The sequence below is a fragment of the Bos grunniens genome, chromosome 8, assembly GCF_055505025.1.
Source record: "Bos grunniens cultivar Pamir isolate PY7600 chromosome 8, Bosgru_T2T1.0, whole genome shotgun sequence".
NCBI lineage: Eukaryota > Metazoa > Chordata > Mammalia > Artiodactyla > Bovidae > Bos > Bos grunniens.
Window position 1 is genome coordinate 1,287,209 of NC_141172.1, and position 19,164 is coordinate 1,306,372.

The 19,164-nt window shown below is 40.5% G+C and overlaps 1 long non-coding RNA gene across 1 annotated transcript; it reads right to left on the reverse strand.

Annotated features, from left to right (window-relative positions):
• Positions 1 to 972: 972 nt before the first annotated feature.
• LOC147366553 (uncharacterized) lies at positions 973 to 18,762 on the reverse strand. Its single transcript, XR_015168823.1, has 2 exons — positions 17,436 to 18,762; positions 973 to 1,224 (listed from the first exon to the last, which is right to left on the reverse strand). It is a non-coding gene; the product is annotated as an uncharacterized LOC147366553 (long non-coding RNA).
• Between the last annotated feature and the right edge of the window lie 402 nt (positions 18,763 to 19,164).

Genomic DNA, 19,164 nt, shown 5'->3' on the forward strand with positions numbered 1-19,164 from the left:
AAAATACAGAGTTGGACTGTGATGAAAGCTGAGCGCGAAGAATTGATGCTTTTGAACTGTGGTGTTGGAGAAGACTCCTGAGAGTCCCTTGGACTGCAAGGAGATCCAAACAGTCCATTCTAAAGGAGATCAGTCCTGGGTGTTCTTTGGAAAGAATGATGCTAAAGCTGAAGCTCCAGGACTTTGGCCACCTCATGAAAAGAGTTGACTCATTGGAAAAGACTCTGATGCTGGGAGGAATTGGGGTCAGGAGGAGAAGGGGACGACAGAGGATGAGATGGCTGGATAGCATCACTGACTCAATGGACATGAGTTTGAGTGAACTCCGGGAGTTAGTGATGGGCAGGGAGGCCTGGCGTGCTGTGATATATAGGGTTGCAAAGAGTCGGACACAACTGAGCGACTGAACTGAACTGAACTCATTGATTAGGTGTTAAAGGAATATATACTTTATACAACATGATTTTAGAGGATGATCCTTAGACTTGTATATTTTTATATTTTCTCTGTATAATTACATAATAATTACACATTATATAAATTACATACTGCTGCTGCTGCTAAGTTGCTTCAGTAGTGTCCAATTCTGTGTGACCCCATAGACGGCAGCCCACCAGGCTTCCCCGTCCCTGGGATTCTCCAGGCAAGAACACTGGAGTGGGTTGCCATTTCCTTCTCCAATGCATGAAAGTGAAAAGTGAAAGTGAAGTCGCTCAGTCCTGTCCGACTCTAGTGACCCCATGAACATACGTAATTAATTTAAAACATGATCTAGTATTTAAACATGTATTTTTTAAAGGAATAAAGTAGCTCACACTTTGCAAACATTAGTAGAAATAAAACTTCTAAGTTAATTTAACTTGCTAATGTAAAATAACAAGTGAAAGAAAAAATAAGGACTTCGGAGTTTTGAAATCATTGATGATATATAATAGAATTTTAAATGATTGAAGACACATGGAAAATGATGCATTGGATCACAAAAGCAAGCCAGCTATTTTTGTCTATTAGGGCAAATTCAAAGGATGAGAAAGTGTATTTACATTTTAATTCTAGAGGCTGACATTGGTATGATTCCAGAAAACTATTAGCAAGTAATATCTCAGTAGCAGAAGTTATAAATGGTCTTGTGACTGTTCTTGATGATGAAGTTAAATGGATGTTGCTCCTGAGCCTTTTCTCTCTCATGCCACAGTGTGCAGTTAATGAATTGCAATCAAGTATCTGTAAGGTAAAAATTTCATACTGAGTAAGACAGTTAAACAGAAAGTTAAAAACAGCACTTTCAGTTATTTATTGGCAACACTTTAGAAATGCAAAATTAACATGACATTAGCAATCTCATTGAGATGACTCTGTGTATGTGTTCAGTCCTGTCTGACTCTGTGGCCCCATGGTCTGTAGCCCTCCAGGCTCCTCTGTCCATGAGATTTCACAGGCAAGAATACTGCAGTGTGTTTCTACTTCCTCCTCCAGGGGATCTTCCCGACCCAGGGATTGGACCTGCATCTCCTGCATCTTCTACATTGTCAGGTGGATTCCTTACCACTTGTGCCACCTGGGAAGCCTGAAGATGACTCTGTCAGTCCCAAAACAGCACTGTCTGCTCCAGCGTGGGGTCATTCCTGGATGTGACTATATTTGGATGTCCCTCTGCACAACAGCTCAGCTGGTAGAGAATCCACCTGCAATGCAGGAGATCCTGGTTTGATTTCTGGGTTGGGAAGATCTACTGGAGAAGGGATAGGCTACCCACTCCAGTATTCTTGGGTTTTGCTGGTGGCTCAACTGGTATAGAATCTGCCTGCAATGAAGGAGACCTGGGTTTGATCACTGGGTTGTGAAGATCCTCTGGAGAAGGCAAAGGATACCACGGATTTTATAGTCTATGTGTTTGCAAAAAGTTGTATACAACTGAACATCTTTCACACTTCACTGCACAGCACAGCTGGGTATGGCTGGCTCTATTATAAGTTTCATTTTTTATAAATTTATAAATTCATTTATTATAAATTTCATAGAAAAAATTTAAAGAATTGTGGCTGATTTTCTAGTTGGGATTTCTAAAAGTGGGTTTGACATGTCCATTCATCTTTTCCTTTCTGCCACTGACTGGAGGACATTTTGAAGGCCTCACAGGCATGGAAGACAGAGTCATGAAATGGAAGAGTTGGGTTTCTGAATCATAAAGTCTGCCCCCTAACAGTGAATTCATGTGGGACCTTAAATAAAAGATACTTGATACTTGACTGTATCAAGTCACTGAAACTTAGAAGGGTTATTGATGACAGGGGCTATTGCTAGCCTTCTTAATACAAAGTCTGATAGATTTCAGTCAACAACTGATTACACTTGGCCATATACTTCAACAGAGCATCCCAGGTGGTCCCAGTTCAGCTCAGTTCAGTTCAGTTGCTCAGTCAAGTCCAACTCTTTGCAACCCCATGGACTGCAGCACGCCAGTCTTCTCTGTCCATCACCAACTCCCAGAGCTTGTGCTTCATTCTGCCCAGCATTTCGCATGATGTACTCTGCATATAAGTTAAATAAGCATGGTGATAATATACAGCCTTGAAATACTGCTTTCACAATTTGGAACCAGTCTGTTGTTCCATGTCCAATTCTAACTGTTACTTCTTGACCTGCATACAGATTTCTCAGGAGGCAGGTAGGTGGTCTGGTATTCCCATCTCTTGAAGAATTTTCCACAGTTTGCTGTGTGGATAACAGGCTTTGACATAGGCAATAAAGCAGAAGTAGATGTTTTTCTGGAATTCTCTTACTTTTTCTATGATCCAACGGATGTTGGCAATATCATCTCTGGTTCCTCTGCCTTTTCTAAAACCAGTTTGTACATCTGGACGTTCTCAGTTCACATACTGCTGAAGCCTAGCTTGGAGGATTTTCAGCATGACTTTGCTAGCATGTGAAATGAGTGCAATTGTGCAGTAGTCTGAACATTCTTTAGCATTTCCCTTCTTTGGGATTGGAATGAAAACTGACCTTTTCAAGTTCTGTGGCCACTGCTGAGTTTTCCAAATTTGCTTGCATATTGAGTGAAGCATTTTCACAGCATCATCTTTTAGGATTTGAAATAGCTCAACTGGAATTCCATCATGTCTAGTAGCTTTGTTCATAGTGATGCTTCCTAAGGCCCACTTGACTTCACATTCCAGGATGTCTGGCTCTAGGTGAGTGATCACACCACTGTGGTTATCTGGGGCATGAAAATCTTTTTGTACAGTTCTCTGTATTCTTGCCACCTCTTCCTAATATCTTCTGTTAGGTCCATACCATTTCTGTCTTTTATTGTGCCCATCTTTGCATGAAATGTCCCCTTGGGTGTCTCTGATTTTCTTGAAGAGATCTCTTCAAGATGGCGCTTAGTGGTAAAGAATGTACTGGTCAATGCCAGAGACTTAAGAAACGTGGGTTCCATCCTTGGGTCGGGAAGATCCCTTAGAGGAGGAAATGGCAGCCCACTGCAGTATTCTCGTCTGGAAAATCTCATGGACAAAGGAACCTGTAGTGCTATGGTCCATAGGGTCGCAGAGCCAGACATGATTGAAGCTACGTAGCACATATACTTAACATTTTTACAAAGGATATTCTCATCTATGGAATGAAAATGAAAATAGTACTTTCTGCATAAAATTGTGTGAAATACAGATATGTATATATATATACATAAACCATTGTTATAATTCTTGGAATGTAAGCAGTTCTCATTAAATGACAATCTTATTAATATCTTATAAAACAAGTCAGCATTCCAATAATTTCTTAATTTTCTGACTTTACTAAAGAAAATTACAAATTTTACAAGGATAGTGATTTTTAGTAGAAGACACTGGATTTAGACATTGCATGCCTCACCTCCTCTAAGAAACAACAAACTTACATATATGCATTTATATCGTTCTTTTGTGTTCCCTAAAATCACTAGCACAATGCCTGTCACATAGTCATGAAACAAGATAGGAAGCATATATCTGAGATATTATCACATAGTCATCAATCTAATACAGCATGAGTAAATGTTAGGAATTTGACCTCAGAAACCAAATTAACATGTGCCAAAACTCAAATGGTTTCTGTCATTGTGTGTCCCAACCACTTAATTTGCATGTGATTATTCTCAAAAAAGTTTTCTACTGTTACATTATTTTCTGAACTATTTCCAATTATTTTTTTCCATTCAGCTTGAAAAAAAGATAAAATTCAAATTAACAGCACAGCCTTTTCATCTCCAAATAGAACAATTTTGACCTTGTTTGATAGAGACATCCTTCAATTATAGGCCTCCAACTGTTTGGTAACACAAATGTCCCTAGACATTGCTAATTCTCAGAGTCCTTCATCACCACCATATACGTGTATAATTGAGAATTCAAATAATTCAGACACTCTTGCATTTCTATTTTTTCTTCCCCATAATAAGCATTCATCTTACTTCCCAGGTGATTTTCCTTCAGATACCAAAACAGCTCATTTTATAGCAGAGATTCCCACCTTTTATAAATCCAGAGGCTCATTTATGCATGTGATGAGTCATACTAAGGTATAAATTGGGGAGAGAAAGAAATAAGGGGAAGGGAGAGAGACCATGATATTATTACACTTTAAAAAGTGCCATGTAACACCAGAATAATGAAATATTTTATAGTTCTCATGAGGTTTTTTAAAGAATACTTTCCAAAAAGAAATTAAGGGGGAGGGAGGAGGGACAGGGGTTCGGGATGGGGAACACGTGTATACCTGTGGCAGATTCATGTTGATGTATGGCAAAACCAATACAATATTGTAAAGTAATTAACCTCTAATTAAAATAAATAAATTTATATTAAAAACAGAAATTATTAAAAGCTTTAGAACAATGTTAGCACAGTTCAGAATATAGTTTGGAGAAAACTTTCATCTAGCAGTAAGAGATTTAGGATATTAAAAACTGATTACACTATTCAATTGTGTTTTGAATGCAACCCCAAACTTTTATCATGATCATATATTAACTTGGGGTCAAGAACTTGGGATACTTGGGTGAGTTCTGATGCTTCCAATTTTTGTTTGACATGCAATTAAAAGATTAACTAACTAATCCTATTAATACAGATGGGTCAAATATCTATCACTAGGATTTATGAGGAATACACTAGACGTTAATGTCCAGTGTTGAGGGATTAAAATTTCAAAGCCTACTTATAAACTTTCAAAACAAATTATGTAAGTAAACAGCAAGGAGTTTACTATTGAAACCAACCTGTTGCTTGTGGAGGGCATCAATGACATTCTCTTCACTGGTAAGGGTATGGGGGAATCTCTGAGGAATCAGTGATTACTGTCCTAAAAAAGCCTGAGAGGGATGATTTTAGATGCTCCAAGTTACGGGGCTCCCTAGATTTACCTGAGGTATTTGTAATTGGCGATTGTACAGACCAGGAGGTACAGCTTAAAATACAGAGGCAGCAAGTAGAGATAACAATTCATGCTGCCTTGAACTTCAGAGATCTCTGAAGATGGCAAAGAGGGTATAGTTCTAAGATCAAGATAAAATAGTACACTAGTGTTGACTGGGGCTTCCCCAGTGGCTGCCAATGCAGAAGATACAGGCTCAATCCTGGGGTCAGCAAGGTCCTGTGGAGAATGAAATGGCAACCCATTCCAGTATTCTTGCCTGGGAAGGCTAGTCAGTCCATGGTGTTGCAAAGTGTTGGATATGACTTAATGACTAGACAACAAGTAGTGATTGCATCCAAAATAATACTGACAACAGTGAAAGAGATGTGCAGAAGGCTTACATGAAATAGCAAGAGAAAATCTAAGTCTGAGTGACATCATCAAGGTAGTGACTAAGGATGTTCCTGACTTCAATTTCCCTAAAAAGAAAGGTGGCTAGCAACCATTTACAGAAAAGACAGCACTATGAAACCTGCGATTCATGGGGTCGCAAAGAGTCGGACACGACTGAGCGACTGATCTGACCTGATCTGATCTGATGAAACCCTCAAACTCAGTGGGGAGGCTGAAGAATATTTGCAATTTATTTACATTTTCCTGATGATTATTGATGTTAAGCATCTTTTCATGTACCTGATGAACTTCTGTATGTCTTTGGGAAAAAGTCTATTCAGAGCAACTATTCAATTTTTAATTGGATTGTTTGGTTTTGGCTACTGAGTTATAATATTTGTTTATACTGAGTTATAATGTTTCTTTATAACTTTATAACAGTTATAACTTTATAACCATTATAATGTTTCTTTATAATGTTTCTTTATAACAAAGATGGGCACAATAAAAGACAGAAATGGTATGGACCAAAAAGAAGCAAAAGATATGAAAAGCTGGCAAGACTACACAGAAGAACTATACAAAAAAGATCCTAATGACCCAGAAAACCATGGTGGTGTGATCACTCGCCTAGAGTCAGATATCCTTGAGTGTGAAGGCAAGTGAGCCTTAGGAAACATCATTATAAACAAAGCTACTGGAAGTAATATAATTCCAGTTGAGCTATTTCAAATCCTGGAAGATGATGCTGTGAAAATACTGCACTCAATATGCCAGCAAATTTGGAAAAACAGCCTTTTCTAGGCCACAGGACTAGAAAAGGTCAATTTTAATTCCAATCCCAAAGAAGGACAATGCCAAAGAATGTTCAAACTACCACACGATTGCACTCATTTCACATGCTGACAAAGTCATGCTCAAAATCCTCCAAGCTAGGCTTCAACAGTATGTGAACTGAGAATGTCCAGATGTACAAGCTGGTTTTAGAAAAGGCAGAGGAACCAGAGATCAAATTACCAACATCCACTGGATCATAGAGAAAGTAAGAGAATTCCAGAAAAACATCTGCTTCTGCTTAATTGACTACATCAAAGCCTTTGACAGTGTGGATCACAATAATCTGTGGAAAATTCTTTAAGACACGGGAATATCAGACCACCTTACCTGCCTCCTGCAAAACTTGTAAGCAGCAGTTAGAACCAGAGATAGAACAATTGACTGGTTCCAAATTGGGAAATGAGTACATCAAGGCTGTATATTGTCACCCTGCTTTTTTAACTTATATGCAGAGAACATCATGTGAAATGCCAGGATGAAGCACAAACTAGAATCAAGATTGCTGGGAGAAATATCAATAACCTCAGATAGGCAGATGACACCACCCTTATGGCAGAAAGTAAAGAGGAACTAAAGAGCTCCTTGATGAAAGAGAAAGAGGAGATTGAAAAGCTGGCTTAAAGCTGAACATTCAAAAAACAAAGATCATGGCATCCAGTCCCATCACTTTATGACAAATAGATGGGGAAACAAAGGAAACAGTGAGAGACTTTATTTTTGGGGGCTCCAAAATCCTACAGATGCTTACTGCAGCCATGAAATTAAAAGATGCTTGCTCCTTGGAAGATAAACTATGACAAACCTAGACAGCCTATTAAACAGTACAGACATTGCTTTGCCAACAAAGGTCCATCTAGTCAAAGCTATGTTTTTTCCAGTAGTGACGTATGGATGTAAGATTTGGACCATAAAGAAGGCTGAGCACTGAAGAATTGATGCTTTTGAACTGTGGTGTTGGAGAAGACTCTTGAGAGTCCCTTGGACTGCAAGGAGATCCAACCAGGCAATTCTAAAGGAAATCAGTTCTGAATATTCATTGGAAGGACTTATACTGGAGCTGAAGTACCAATACTTTGGCCACCTGTTGTGAAGAGCCAAATCATTGGAAAAAGACCTGGTTTCTGGGAAAGACTGAAAGCGGTAGGAGAAGGGGACAACAGAGGACGATATGTTTGTATGGAGTCATCAACTCAGTAGATATGAGTTTGAGCAAAGTCCAGGAACTGGAGAAGGACAGGGAGGCCTGATGTGCTACAGTCCCTGGTGTCGCAAAGAGTCAGACATGACTGAGCGACTAAGCAGTAAAAACAACTGAGTTATAATGTTCCTTTTACATATTTCAATTGTTAACCCATGTTCCTCATGAGCATATTTACAAGTCCCAAGATATGGACTCAACCTAAGGCCTATCAATAGATGGACAAAAAAGATGAGAGGTTACACACACCATGTAACCATATTCAGCTAGAGATACATTGAAATCTTGCCAAGATGGAGAAAGACAAATTTTCACTCATATATGGGGCATATCTGGGGCAAGATTTCACTAATATGTGGAATACAAAAAACTAATAAACAAAACAAAATGAACAAACCAAAAAAAAAAAGAAATAAATAAAGAAAAGAAAAACACATATAGACAGACTAGAGTAGTGGCTACCAGAGGTGAAGGAGCAGAGAAGATGGCATAATAGTTAACCTAGGGCTTCCCAGGTGGCACTAGTGGTAAAGAACCTGCCTGCCAATTCAGGAGACATAAGAGACTCAGGTTTGATACCTGGATCAGGAAGATCCCCTGGAGGAGGTCACGGCAACCCACTCCAGTACTCTTGCCCGGGGAATTCCATGTACAGAGCCCGGTGGGCTGCAATCCATGGGGTCGTAAAGAGTCAGACACTGCTGAAGCAACTTAGCGTGCATGCTCGTGTGGTGATGAATGGGATATATTTACATTTCTGGTTGTAAGTACATTGTAGGGTTTAAAGAAGTAGAAATATAATGGAAGCATGTGAAACATGTTATAAATCAAAGTTACTTCAATTAAAAGTTAAACCTATTTGCAGGGCAGCAATGGAGACACTGACATAGAGAACAGACTTGTGGACACAGTATGGACGGGAGAGGCTGGGACGATTGAGGTAATAGCAGGGAAACATATACACTATGTAACATATATACTATGGTATACACATATACCATATGTAAGATAGATAACCAGTGGGAATTTGCTGTATGACAGAGGGAGCTCAATCTGGAGCTCTTTAACAACCCTAAGGGGTGGGCTGGAGTGGGAGGTGGGGGCGCAGTTCAAGAGGGAGGTGATACATATAGTACATAGTGTAGTATTAGTTGCTTAGTTGTGTCTGACTCTTTGCGACCCCATGGACTATAGCCCGCTAGGCTCCTCTGTCCATGGCATTCTCCATGCAAGAATACTGGAGTGGGTTGCCATTCCCTTTTCCAGGAGACCTTCCCCTCCCAGTGATTGAACCCAGGTCTCCTGAGTTGCGGGAGGATTCTTTACCATCTGAGCCACCAGCGACATTGATTGGTGGCAGAAACCACCACAATATTGTAAAGCAATTATTCTGCAATAAAACAATTAAAAAAAAAAAAAAGTTAAAAAAGAAAGCCCAAGGTCGACGTTCGGCTCCCCCAGCACTGTGTATTATGAGTCGCTTCCTGGGAGGCCCATCTGATCTCACCTCATGGGGGTTCTGGGGGCAAATCTGCAGGGCTGGACTTCCATAGATGAGACTGACAAGAGATGTGAAGAGGGGATTACAGCAACCAGAGCTCTCATCTTGGCAAACTGGGTTCCTAGTCACAATGGTGCCCAAGTATAAATCTCAGCCAGTGAACTTGTTCATCTGCATATCTAAGACATTGGCTCTGGTTGACCAAGGAGCTCTGTGCCCAGTTCTGCCTCATTTTGGACTTCAAGTGGCAAGTCTTCTGGCTTTGGAGCCTGGTATGCCACCCGCACCACTGCACCGCTCCCCCCCCCCCACCCCCGCCCCCAGAAGGGAAACTAATTCATAGCCCTGCCTACTGCTGAGTGTATCCTCCTGGCCACACCGGACCAAGAAGCCTGGTGTGCACACTTGGCAAGCTGAAGAGATCAGCACCCTCAAACCGAGAGCCTGGCCAGTGACTCTGCCCAGAGGAAAAGCCACGATGGTGACCTGTCTTGCCAGGTAACTTGATTCTCAGTTCTGTCTGATTTAAGGCACCAAACAATGAATCTTTGCAGCCTTAGAGCCTATTCGGATGCCATGCCCACATTGGAAGGCAGATTCACAGCCCTGCCCATGCAGAATGCCACCCCCAGCCCCACCTGGCCAGGAAACCTGGCCAGAGCACCTGGGAAGCTGTAGAGCCCACCAGCACTTGAGCTGACTGACCAACCATTTTAGAGTCAAGCCAGTGACTGTCTGTCCAGGGAGCTCAGGCTATGATTCTGCCTGATTCTGTTAGGGGACACACACACCTTGGCCAGGCACCATACTAACCATTTACATGAGTTGTTTTACGACAGGAGGTCCTGGTAAGGAATAGGGAACTAATAAGTCTCCACCAACCAGAAGAGTTTGGGAAAGGTCAAAAGGAGACACCACCTGTCTGACCACCTCCCAGAATCCTTCTCTCTGGCATCGATCTTGGCCGAACAAGGCCAAGGCGTGCACTGCCAGGAAGGACTCTGAGTTAGAATGATTGGCTAAGGACAACCTGGAAACTAATCCCATCACCATAAAACTGAGACTGCAAGCCATGTGGCAGAGCTGTTCTCCTGGGTTCCCTTACCCTCCTGCTCTCTGCCTGGGTGCCCTTTCCCAATAAAATCTCTTGCTTTGTCAGCACATGTGTATCCTCGGAAAATTCATTTCTGAGTGTTAGACAAGAGCTCAGTTTGGGCCCCTGGAAGTAGCCCCCCTTCCTGCAGCAAATCGCGACTCTGGCGGGGACTCTTCTTTGCTGAGACTGACATCCTGACCACTCAGGGTACTCAGGGGCCAACTTGCCTGCCAATGGACCAGACCCAGCAGCCGCAACTGGGACCCTTTAGTCCCTGGTCTCCTCCTTATGCGGACAACTGGCCAGACTGGTAAGAAACAAGAAACTTTATTGACCTCTCTTCCCTTCCCTCTCTCTTTCCTCTCCTTAACCTTTCCTATCCTTCCCAGTTTTTCTAGTCCCCCGGTCCTAGATGCAGGAATCTAGTCAAAGGGCCTTGGCCTGAGCTGAGGATTGGAGACTGATCACCTCCTCTTGGCAGAGAACTGGAATTCTGGTTCTGGTGTGGTCTGATTTCTGGTAGGGCCGAATTCCAGTCCTCCCTTCTCTGGAGGCCCAGGGTAAAGTCCCATGACGCCTGGGTATCTGCAGGTAGCAGGAGATGTCTGTAAGACCACCCCTTTTGCCCCCCTCTCCCGCCTCCTCCCCCTTCTTCTTTCAACCTGGCTCCCTTTCCTCCCTTTGAAATCTTTCAAGATCTGAGATATTTTCCTTTACTCTGTTAGTACTTGGATCTGAAGTTCTGTATCTCTATAGGAGGTTTTCTGACAGACTGTATTCTTGTATTTAAGGGAGTGTCTGATGAAGACTGCCAGGTTATATGTGTGTATTTTAACTCTGTGTTCTGTGTTGTGGTTTTTGATGGCCATTTTGCTTTGTCTGGCCACCATTTGGTTTAGACCAGCTGCCATTTTGCTAGAACTTGATTTTCTTTCCCTGTGCCTTGAGACCAGGGCTCTCAGGAACACTTATCTAAACCATCTCTAACTCCTGAGACGGAGGGGAAAATGGGAAAAAGCCTTTAAAAATTTTATTTATTCCAACTGGTTTTTATAAAGTAGTAAATTTTATATTATAATATCTAATTCATGACTAAACTTAGAAAATGAAGCTAGATCTTGCACTGTGTCTGTCTAAATATGTCTTGGTGTGTCTTTGTCTCTAGGTAATATTTTTGAGGTTAATTTTTAAATGAGCCCTATTTAATTGGCTTAAAAAAGGTAAGCACTTATGAATCAAATAATTCTAAATTAATAAATCCCAGGTTCATGTGAACTGGTAAATATTCAGTATTAAATACCTGATATTAATGTTTGTTGACCTATCTAATATAGACATGTCTTAGAGTAATTGATATTAAGTAGAATATTTTCATTGTACCTAGGTTTAATATAAGGTAAATATTATCATATCTGTTACAAGCTTGTCAACAAGGACATTACCTCGAGTGAAGAAACTTCTAAAAAAAAAAAAGTAAATGAGATACGAGCTTTTAGATAAGCTCTATTAAAAATAGTTATGCTTTAGGAATATCTATCTAAAATAGTCTCTCCAGATTGGCGTAACTTGAATTTCTAAGGGTTGTGCTAAACTAAGTATTGGAAGTCTATTGAATAATTAGGTCATTTCCAAATAAAATAAGATTTTGAAACATTTATTACTAAACACTGATTTCCTCTTACAGAAAAACTAAAGAGATTTGGGACTATAAATGAATAATGTTTGGTGCCATCCTAAAATGTTTTAAGAAAGCAAGGGCTTTAGAAATTATCACTGGTATTTATGCTCACAAATCTATAAAATGCTAATATAAAAGTTAGTTCTTGGTTGCTAAAAGAAAGTAGAAAGTGTGCTTTCAGTAAAAAAAAAAAATTGGTATAAAAAATACTAAAAAGAGTTATACATGATCAGGATTTTTTTTAATTGGATTACAATTAGTTAGAGACATAGATTTTGTTAGGAATGACACAGTCATAAGAAAACTGGTTAGGATCAAGAGGGCAGAGTCGACTTTCACTAGATCTTGAGCCTGGGTATATATGCCCATCATGACATATCAACAAGCTATGATACACCCATCAACGTTGACTAAATATGACCAAATGTTCTAGACCCTTTTAATTGATTTTTTTGATAAAACTTCCTAAATTGAATTCTTTTGAAGTTCCTTTGACCTCTAGCTAACTTTGGGGTGCTTCAGAGGGCTCCTGAAACATCCCAAAGAAAGATATTAAACTGTGTTTATTTGGTTGGCTAAATTACATGAAAAATATTATCAAATGAGTAATAAATCCTCTCATGTTATAATGTATTGTAAATATTAGTACTATAGGTATTCTAGAAATTATATGGAGCTCTTAACATTCTGATATGTCCTGGTATTCTAATGAAAAACCTGATGACTTCAAGTTAACAAAGGACTGAATGAACCAGCAAATATGCTTATAACTTTTATGGTTTTATCTGAAAAATTACAGGTTTGAATCTTGTGTTTTCTGGGAGTAGAAAAAAACCTTCCTCTCAAACTAATTATGATAACAGTTTGGTAAAATTATACATTATAAACAAAACAATTATATTTTCTCTCTATCTGACTCCTCCAGAGATTTGAAACTCTTAGGTTTCCAGTAAGTTTATCAAATGAGTTAGGAAGGTTATCTCACTAACAGGTACAAAAGTCTCAAGGAATTTTTAAGACCTTACAAAGGGAAGAATTCACCTAGATTTGTTAGGCAAAATCTGTGATAAGCCTTTGACGTGAGTTTCCCAGCCCTGGTTTATTTTTAAATGTTCAGTCTGAGACTCTATAAATGTCTCAGCAAAATAAAAAGTCTATGATCAATTATGGTTATATAAATCATGAGACCAAAATTAGTTAGAACAGACCTATTTTGCAAACAAGCTAGCCTTAATTTGGTTATATTTGATAAAAATGAGGGTAATTTTAGGGAGAAAAAGATGTTTCAATAAATGTTAAATCCTAGTTTGCTAATGGAGGTCTGTATGTAGTAAGACTCATTTCTTGGGTAGTTCTTTGCTTTTATGTTATATTAATGTAAAATTTAATTGAATTTTTAAAGAGCACCCTAAGTTTGTTTCTGAAGTTTAAATCAGTAATCTATATTTGGATGAAGATCAGATGCCTCATGACCTGCAAACAGGACTGGAAAAAGACATAATTTAAGGGTCTGTCTCCAACCTGGATGGAAGGACTTTTTTTAATCAGGTACTCTTAACCAGCACATGCACAATGAAATTGAAGGGAAATTAACTCTTAGATTAATTCCCACTTCCAAAGACCCCTACACTGGATTGGTCTATAGAGAAGACAGATGACCTGATTTCACCTTAAAATGATGCTCAAACAGAGGAGAAACTACACTACACCAGGATAAGAAGACAATTACATCAGAGGTAGACAGCTTGCCCAAGATGCTGGACCTGATTCATATTATCATTTATAATGTTTTCTTGACTTTTTAGACCTTTGCATGTAAACCAAATGCTTTTCTATCATAGGCCAGATCCTATGCTAGTTTTAGAAATCAATTCAGTTGTTGGGTTTGTGGCCTATTACCTGTGTCTAGTTCTGGGTTACCTTGGTAAATTTCTCTACTATAAGGCTTTAACTGGTTGGCCCTGAGGAAATTTACTTAAAAAAAAAAAAATTTATAGTCATATTCAGGTCACTGTGATAATACTAGATGGGATCCCTTCACCAGGCCAATTAATAATGCCTGCTCTGACTCTGGCCATACATTTGAGCTTTCTTCTATTACTCAAGTTCAATCAGAGTTTCAGCAAAGGAGAAAAAAATCTCCCACAATTATGGGATGAATTTAAATAGATAACACCAGGCTATGGTAATTTAAAGTTTCCTCTGTGTTGGAAACGATTAAATCATACTAAGGATAATCAGCCTAGTTACACTAGAAAACTGGGCTATGTGCCTTATAGATGATGGTGCCAATATATAATTTCCCTGGAAGATAAAGATTCTACAGAGTAGACTAAGTCAGGTGACCTGACATATACTGGGCTACATCTAATGGAAGCTCTTAAGTCTTACTTGTGATTTTACTAATACTGCTGGCTATGTTATTTGTATTTCACCTGTTTTACAAAATTGCTGTTTCTTACGCTGACAAACGTGTGACTGAGGCCTCTAATAAAATAATATATAGTTTCATATGAGATCAATGATCATAACAGTGTAACTCTAGATATGGGAAGAAACAGCAAGAGGGAATATTTTCCTGGACCAAGAGGCTAGTAAGACAGGTGGTCCAGAAAATTTTGGATAGTTTTATGGCCTAGTCCAGTAACAGCACATTGAGTGGGCTATCAACAAAATCTTTGCCAAACCTGAGAATGGACATTCTCAGCACCATGGAATAAAACGGTCATGAAATGTCCCCCTCAAAATCATGGTCAAGTTCATGAGCAAAAAGGGGCTCTGAAAACTGACACTTGCCATCTACATCTACAAAGATTAAATCATGGCCACTGCAGCTGCTGACTTTCAACGCGCCTGAAAGGAGTTCAGGGTGAAAATCAGGAATGAGGCACACTGTGCTCTGGGAAAAACTGGCAGAATAGGCCTTCAGATAGTTAGATCTTTTCAGGAGAAGATTTTATGAGTCCCAATTCTTGCATCATCTCATTCCTAGAGAAACACTGATGTCATTAATGGTGACATCTGCTTTGGCTATTAAGAAAAATTTTACAATTAAAAGTCAAAATAGAGTAGCTATAGTTCAGACATCCTGGGAAATAACAAGGTGGTACTATGGGTGTAATTTCAGATTAGACGTATTGCTAAACACTTGAGTTTTCTGAGTTGTGTCAGGCTTAGATGCCGCCATTCTCAAAACAATGTCTGCTGGAAGTTAGTAACGGCAACCTTACTTTTTATAAAACTAGGCAACTGGCTACCTGGCTACAAGTTTCCTCAAAGTGCCAGGTCCAGACTGGGTTTCAGGCCTATTCTTCTAAAAAGAAATGAGATTTATTTTGTCTATTAAAATTCCAGTTATCCCTCCTCCAGCTACTTCTAAATGGGTCTGTTACAACAAAATGGCAGATCAAGAGATTGAGATTTTAATCATACAAGGCTCAGATCTAGGACTTGGAACTCTGGAATACTTCCAATTCAGTGTCTGTTCTCCAAGTTGAGGCAGTCCTATGCTCCATTTTGACAGGAAGTTATCACAGTCATAGTTGCCCAGTTCCCTAAATTAAAACTGAGCAGGACTCTGTGGGGCTCTGGAGTACAGATCTGTTCTGTGTTCTCCATTTCTTATCTGTAGGATATAGGCTTCTTTCAGCCTCCTTGACCTTCCCTGAGTTCCAAAGGGTAGATTCAAGCAATTGCTAATCAAGGAAGGGAGGGGATACAGAAACAGAAGAAAAACAATCAAATGGTGGTACAGCCTTGAGACAGGGTCCTGGTTCCTACTCAAAGAAACATGCATAACAATGTCTTTGAGTTCTTCTAGAAAACTGGAGCCCCCACCAAGGTGGAGGATGGTAACTTCAGACTAAACACAAGATTCCTGGAGCGCAGCTCTGATGCTTAACCACCAACCAATCAAAAAAAAAAAAAAAAGTCACAAACCCTGCAGCCCTCACCCCAAATGTTGCCTCCTGTTTCTGGGGATCGGTGATGACTATCCTGTTAGGTCTCCTGTTTGGCCCCTGTCTATTTCATCTCTGAGAGGAGCCAACAGTTTCAAACTAAAGTGCTGTTATTACAAGAGCTAATGCTGGTTTCAGTCAAGACAAAAAAAATACCTTGACTTAGATCAGGTAGAGAGAGACTTCTGTTCTGCTAGGCAGGCATACACCCTTGCACGGCAGGAAGATGTTACAGAAGAAAGAGACCTCCACCCCAATTCCCAAGAAGTATCTTGAATATGAAGTCTCTGAGGGGGGAATTGTTAGGGGAAGCACACTGATTGAAACCACCCACCCTGGCCAGGCACCATAGTTAACCATTTACATGAGTTGTTTTACAACAGGAAGTCCTGGTAAGGAACAGGGAACTAATAAGTCTCCCCAATCAGAAGAGTTCAGGAAAGGTCAAAAGGAGACACCACCTCTCCGACCACCTCCCAGAATCCTTCTCTCTGGCATCAATCTTGGCTGAACAAGGCCAAGGCGTGCACCACCAGGAAGGACTCTGAGTCAGAATGATTGGCTAAGGACACCCTGGAAACTAATCCCATCACCATAAAGCCCAAGACTGCAAGCCATGTGGCAGAGTTGTTCTCCTGGGTTCCCTTACTCTCCTGCTCTCCCTCTGGGTGCCCTTTCCCAATAAAATTTCTTGCTTTGTCAACATATGTGTCTCCTCAGACAATTCATTTCTGAGTGTTAAACAAGAGCCCAGTTTGGGGCCCTGGAAGGGGTCTCCCTTCCTGCAACAATTCAGCCCTAAATAATAAGCCTCTCCAGTTTTGGAGCTTGTTCTACAGCAAGGAAGTTAATCTGTAGCCCTGCTTAAATATGAAACCTACTCAGAGCACCCAGGAGACTGTATAGTTCATCCTACAGCTTCCTTTCAGTGGCTTGTGAGCCAAGAGGCTGCCATGGTTCCACCTTCTGCAGAGTAAAGTTGGTGGCCCCTTTTGACCACGGAGCTTGATATGCAGTTCTGCCACACTCAGATCTCCAAACAATGAGCCAGGCTGGCTGTGAGACCCATCCTGCCACCCGCCTGCAGGCAGAGACGCTAACTCATAGCCTCATACATGCATATTAATTTGCTTCAGCCATGTCTGATTCTTTGTGACCCAATGGATTGCACTCTTTCAGGTTCCTCTGTCCATGGGATTTTCCAGGCAAGAATATTGGACTGAGTTGCCATGCCTTCCTCCAGGAGACCTTCCTGACCCAGGGTGGAACCTACATCTCTTACGTCTCCTGCATTGGCACTTTACAACAAGTGCTTCCTGGGAAATGCCACATGCTGTTCAGTAAAGTAAAAGTTCCAACCATTTAGTATGACTTACCAGAAAATCTAGGCAATTGAAGGCCACCTCCTAAGACTGCAGTTAGGCAGGAAATCAAGCCAGTAGTCCTGTCCAACAGTTCTTAGTCAGTGGTAACACTCTGCCCCCCAACTCTGATCTCAGAACGTGAGCAGTAGTATTGCCCAAGATATGCCCTAATGGAAACCCCACTGGCCCAGGGGTCTGTTAGGGAACTTAAATAGTCTTGTTTAGGCTTCAGAGACAAAGCAGAGTAAGCCTCTGACCTTGCTTCTAACCTGTCTGGGCAGTGCCCTGACTGTGAGTTACTGCCTTTGTGAGTGCAAGACTTGCAGCACCATAGATAATATGCGGGAGGAATCTTGAGATTGTTGAGCCCCTGGAGGGGGCTTGGCCAATCAAGCCCCAGGCTTAGCAACATTCCAAGTTTTCCATGACAAAACCAACATCATTAACATGAAACCAGGGCTTCCCTGGTGACTCAGCTGGTAAAGAATCTACCAGCAATGGGGGAGACCTGGGTTCTATCCCTGGGTTGTGAACACCCCCCGTAGAAGGGAGTGGGTACCCACTCCAGTATTCTGGCCAGGAGAATTCCACAGACTGTATAGTCCATGGGGTTGCAAAGTGCTGGGCATGACTGAGCAACTTTCAGGCTTGAAATCTGGTCACAGATTGATGATGATATCAGTTTGTGTCCTGGGATTATAAGTGGGAACCTGGTACTGCAATCTGTGAAGTCTCACCCACTTCAAAGCAGACACGCTGCCTGAGACCTTTTCCCAACTAGGACTCTAGATATGTTGTGACACAGCATTTCCCAGTGCTATTTAAGTCTGGATGTTGGTCAAAACCCAATTTGGTGATGTATCCTCTGCTCTTTCTATTTCTCTTTTCTTTTAATGTTAGTATATTAAAAGTAAGCTAGGTAATTCTGTAATAAATATTTGTACTATTTATTTGTATAGAATGAGTGGCTTATTTTGTTAACAAATCCTTTGAACCTGAGACAAAAGTGAAAACTTTTGGCAAAACAAGGTCCCACCAGATGGCCCATCTAGAACCACAGGCTGAGCCAACTCATAAAGTCCTCTCTCTGCCAAGGCATACTTATAAACTCTGGAAGAGGAGATTGCTTTCACTAATGCACAGAAATCAACATATGAGATTAAGGATCACAAAAAGATCAGGTTAACATGATGCCACCAAAAGAGGCTAAAAAAGCACCAATAGCTGACCCAAAAGAGGGACTGTGGAACTGACAAAGAACTCAGAATAATGTTTTTAAAGAAACTTAATGAGCGATAGGGTACACAGTCAACTAAATGCAAGAAAACAATGCATGAATGAAACAATCATTTCAACAAAGAAACAGAAGTCATCAAAACAAACAAACAAAAAACCTAAAACTTATACCTGAAGGATACAATGGCTGTATTGAATAATTCAATAGAGAGCTCAACAGAAGGTTCATCAAAACAAAGCAAAAAAAGAATAAATGAACTAGAATATAGGTCACTTGAAATCATCTAATCAGAAAGGCAGAGAGAAATGAAAGCTTATGAAACTTATGGGATAGCAGAATATATATATGTGTGTGTGTGTGTATGTGTGTGAGTGTGTGTGTGTGTGTGTGTATATGGGAGAAGGCAATGGCACCCTACTCCAGTACCGTTGCCCGGAAAATCTCATGGACCGAGGAGCCTGGGGGGCTGCAGTCTATGGGGTCACTAAGAGTCAGACACGACTG